Below are 5,474 nucleotides of genomic sequence, written 5' to 3'. Positions count from 1 at the left end.
CTTTCTTTGGGCAGATTGCTATAGCCAGAGTTGGATGCTTGGCGGAATGTAGCGGGTCAATCCAAATGCTCCTCTGGGTCTTTGTAGAAAATGCAGTGGCCCATAAGGAGGTCAGAGAGGCCTTGGGGCTAGATGAAATAGAGAAAATACCGGCAGAAATTCACAGATGAGAAATACAAGGGCAAACTGGGTGCAAGTTCAAAGCTGTGGAAATAGCATGGAGAGTTAGAGCGCACTTGAACGTCTGAGTTATCTTGCAACATGCTCCTTGGGGCAAAGAGTAATGGGGCTCTAAGCCACTGGCAGCAAGGGCGGAGGGCAGTGCCCAGAGAATGACGGCTGGGTCAGAACCGCCCAGGATCACTGCCGCCCCGCCGACAGGCTCCTGGGCTGACTCTTCTGAACCGCACTTTCTGAAGCAGTCTTCAAGCAACTAATTTCCTAGCAGAGCAGTAATGCCTGGCTCATCTCCACCACCGTACATGTCCCAAAAGCTTTTTATAGGCATTCTCTTTCCTCATGCTTTCAGGTGTATTATAAAGATATACATGTTACCCAAGCAACCTATGTGTGTCACAGGGAGCTTTGGTTTAGTATTAGTGTTTTTGATGTCTTCTATTTTTTTTCACATTATATAAATTTATTGAAAAACACTAATAAAAATATAGGTTCCTGGACCAATACTAACACTTCTAATATAGTATTAATAGTAACCAGTATTTGTTTATTGACTTAGTGCTTCACATGTACTTTCATATTTTTAAAAAAATTGAGGTATAATTGACATACAACATTAGTTTCAGGTGTACAACGTGATGATTCTATATTTGTATATATTGGGAGATGATCACCACGATAAGACATTCACATCCATCACCACACATACATAATTTCTTGTGTGTAAGAACTTTTAAGATTTACTCTCCTAGCAAATTTCAAATATGCAATACAGTATTATTAACTATAGTTACCATGCTGTACATTACATCCTCATGACTTATTTATTTTATAGTTAGAAGTTTGTACCTTTGGTCTCTGTTCGCCCGTGTTGCCCACCCCTAACCTCCTCCTCTGGCAACCACCGATCTGTTCTCTGTATCTATGAGGTTGGTGTTCTGTTTTAGATTCCACATATAAGTGCGATCATATGGTACTAGTCTTTCTTTCTGACACTTCACTTAGCATAATGGCCCCAAGTGCCATCCATGTTGTTAAAAATGATGAAATTCCTTTTTATGGCTGAATGATCTTCCATTGTGTATATATACCACATTTTCTTTAACCATTCATATGTCGATGGACACTTAGGTTGTTTCCATATTTTGGCTACTGTAAACAATGCTGCAGTGAACATGGGGGTTTCTTCTACTCCTGGTCTACTGCCATTAATTTGAGGCAAGTCCAAGGAGTATTTTTCAGAAGAAGATGGCTAACGGCCTATTTATTATTTTCCCTAGTACAATAACATGTTCTAAATTCTTCCCTATTCCACCACTGAACAACAACAACAAATCAATAGCCTTGTCTATTGATGGATGAATGGATAAGCAAAAATGTGTCATATACATACAACGGAATATTATTCAGTCTTAAAAAGGAGGGAAATTCTGACATATGGTACAATGTTAATGAACCTTGAAGGCATTTTGCTTAGTGAGATAAGACTGTCATAAAAAGACAAATACTGTATAATTCCACATATATGAGATACTACAGTAGTCACATTCACAGAGACAGAAAGTAGAATGGTGGTGGCCGGGGCCCAGGGAGAGTAGGGGAATAGGGAATTAGTGTTTAACTGGTATAGAGTTTCAGTTTGTTTTTGTTTTTGTTTTTGCGGTACGGGGGCCTCTCACTGCTGCGGCCTCTCCCGCCGCGGAGCACAGGCTCCGGACACACAGGCTCAGCGGCCATGGCTCATGGGCCCAGCCGCTCCGCGGCATGTGGGATCTTCCCGGACCGGGGCACGAACCCGTGTCCCCTGCATCGGCAGGCGGACTCCCAACCACTGGGCCACCAGGGAAGCCCGAGTTTCAGTTTTTGTAAGATGGTAAGACATCTGGAGATGGATGGTGGTGATGGTTGTACAACAATGTTAATGTACTTAATACCATTGAATTGTACACTTAAAAATGGTTAAGATGGTAAATCTTGTATTATGTATATTTTACCAAAATAGAAAAGATTTGGAAAAAAATATCAGTAGCCTCATCTGAGTTCCCCATGGACACCATGGACTGGTCTTCCACATTCTTCTTTCTCTTCTAGTACCTACCTTCAGACTTCTCCAAGCAGTGTTTTTATAGTCTAGTTCTAAGTGTCTAAGTTCCAACTGTCTGTAAGTGCTATAATATCACTGGCTGTGATAGGTTTATAACCTCTCTGTGGGGATTTAATCAACCCTCCTTCGTGGCTTCCTTCAATCTCTGTCTTTTTTCTTATTTGACTTAATTTTTATTTCTCAAATGTCTACCTTGTTCAGATCCTATGTCAGTAGTTAAGGGCACAGGCTCTTCATTTAGACTGCCTGGAGGAAGTCCTTGCTCTACTGCTTATTTTCAGTGGGCCCTTGGACAAGTGACTCAACCTACCTCTCTGTTTCCTCCTCTGTATAATAGTGATAATAATAGTATCTAGGCATGGTATGAGCTTTCAATACACATAAAGGGCTTAGGACAGTGCCTGTCACATAGTAAGCACTCAAGGAGTATTTGCTATTATAATAAAATTGACTATTATTATTTCCAGAAGTCCTTTCTGGGAGTCTTCAGTAGGAAGCATCTCTGAATGTTCCTAGCAAGTCTGCCCTCCCTTGTTCTGGTAAGAATACCTCTCTTTACTTTGAGTAACTGCCATTCTAAGTGATTCTATTAATCTTCGTCCGGCCCAGATTCCAAAGCACTGTATGGGCATTTAACCCAGGCCTGGCCAATCATACAGTACTTCATTCCTCTAGCAGCAGTGACTGGTCCGAAGTGTGGGCCTGGGATCCAAGGAGAGCCAATCAGAGTTCTTCTTTGGCACTGACAGGCAGATGCTGGGATACAGCAGTCTTGTCTTTGCTCCAGGGCCACTGAGCTGAGACAACGAAAGCTTTGAGACACAGGCAGCCATCTTCCCTGTCTGCACAGAGGAAGCCCATCTGAGCTGGGAAGCAGTAAGGGCAATACCCACAAGAGAAAAGGACTGAGGGATGGTGGGGTGGGGGAGGGAGGAGAGGGAGAGACAAGGGCCTATAACTTTGAGTTTTGGGGGCTGGCAACCCTCTGTCAGCTCCTATCCTGACTTTCCCAGATCTGGGAGCCCAGAGAGTCGCTTTTCGCTTAAGGTGGTTTGAGCTGACTTGTTGTCATTGTACCTAAAAAACTCATGGCTGGGATGCCCTTTACACTCAATTTGAACTTCTCCCCTTCCTTCCCTTCCTTTCTTCCCAGACCCCTAAGTGACAAGGCCCTTGTTCTGAAATGGGACTGCCAGACTCCTACGCTGCAAGACGTACTTCTCTTCTTTTCTTGGTTCAGGAGTTTTCCACCTCTGGCTAATTTTCCTAGTTTCCTTTGCTGGGATCACCAGCTGTGTCCTTATTTCCTCATTTCTTCTTAAGTCTCCCCTCACTGCCCACCCCACTACTCCCCGACCTTTATTGTCACCTCAGACAACTTCTCTGTCTTCCTGTGAGCAGATGTATCAAGCTCAGCTTTTCCTCTTTTGCTTTTGTTCTGCATCTTTGCAGCTGATACCTTTATGCCCTTCTTTTCTTCTGATATTAATCTTGGGATATTTGCATAAATGTGTTCCTTTTCGATACAGATATCACATAGTAACCCTCTTGCACCCACCCTGCCAACATTTTTTTTTTTAATTTTTTACTCTAGAAGACACTGCTGTGTTATGTTTCATACCTGAAACACTTCCCAACTATGCATTCCTCATCTCTGGCTGCTCCCCGTATCCAGTGAAATTATCAGGCCCTAAATGAAAACTACCAGCATGTATCTAATTTCACTCTACTCACGCCAATAGTTTTGCTTCTCACTTATTCCTCCAGTCAAGTCCCAAACCAACCCCGTTATCTAGGGCTGTGAAACTCTCTGAGTTATTTAAAGGCAAGTTTAGCTCTTACTTAGATTACAATTCCAACTGATAAGTGTAGAAGGAATTAAGAATATAGAAAGTCAACATTAGGCACATACCTAGTGATAAGTTTGGTAGGTAAGAACCACTGATGGATGCTATAGTTAGTGAGCAAAGTATAAGGAGAAACGGTATTTGCATAGTCTCAAAGAATCTCCCCACAAGATATATATTGGTTACAAAGGGGAAAATTATAACTTTACACTAGAGAAACTTAGAAGACATCACCTTAACCAGGTGAACATCATCACTAGTAAGACACATCAACATCATATAACCATAATATAATGCATTGAGAAGTGCACAATATTCCTTCTGAGATGTTCTTGCCAAAAATGTACAACCTCAGTCGAATCATGAAACATCACCAGGCTAACCCAAACTGAGGCACATTCTGTAAAATAACTGACCTGTCCTCTTCCAAAGTGTCAAGGTCATGATAAGGAAAGACTGAGGAACTCTTGCAGGTAGGAGGACACGAAGCAGTCGGGAGAACTGAAAGCATTTGACCCCGGATTGGATCATGGACAAAAAAAGGACAGGAGAGGACAAGTGGGGAAATTTGAGCAATGTCTGTAAATTAGGTAATGCTGTTATCGATGTTAATTTTCTAACTAGATAACTACACTGGTTTATTGTCTGGGTTACAACCTAGGCTAAGGGCTTTATAAAAGCTGCTCAGATGTTTCTATTGTGAAAAATTTGAGAACCACTGATCTCAGTTTATGGCAAAGGAGGGAAGTCTTAAATATGAACAATGGCCTGTAAACTAGCTGCAGCTTGTCCCACTAGTCCTTTTATGTTAAGTCCTTGCAAAGATTGCGACTAGCCACCACCTTGATCAGGACTCTGTGAACTGGACTTAGAGGCAGGGCACCAGCAGATCAGAGAGAAGCCCGGTGTGACTGCGCCCCACGTCCAAACCTCCCAGCCCCACCTCCTATCCAGCCGCTGCTGTGATGACCAGTTTCCTGTGGGCTTTGATGGACCTCGTGCAGATGCATTTGAGCCTGTGCAGTGAACCTCTCAGTTCTGGCCTTGGGGTTTTGATGATGCTGAGGCAAGGGACGCCTGTGGGAACCGACCTGTGCACAGCCCAGAAGCGTGGGGAATTAACAACCGTTCCCCATGTCCTCCCCTCTGTTGACAGTTCAGAGGCGCTTTCCATCAGCTCTTCAGAAGGTCTGGTCAGGATGGAGCACCATGTGTCCTTAGCAATGGCCAGTTCAGTTTCATATCCTTGTATTGTTTCTCTCTCCTTCCCTGTTCCCCTCTCCTGTCCTGCCCTATTGCCCCCAGAATCACATTCCCAAATAAACAACTTACAAGTTCCAGGAAAG

This window comes from Lipotes vexillifer, unplaced genomic scaffold (assembly GCF_000442215.2).
Source record: "Lipotes vexillifer unplaced genomic scaffold, Lipotes_vexillifer_v1.1 scaffold192, whole genome shotgun sequence".
Classification (NCBI taxonomy): domain Eukaryota; kingdom Metazoa; phylum Chordata; class Mammalia; order Artiodactyla; family Lipotidae; genus Lipotes; species Lipotes vexillifer.
This window is presented reverse-complemented; position numbering follows the sequence as displayed.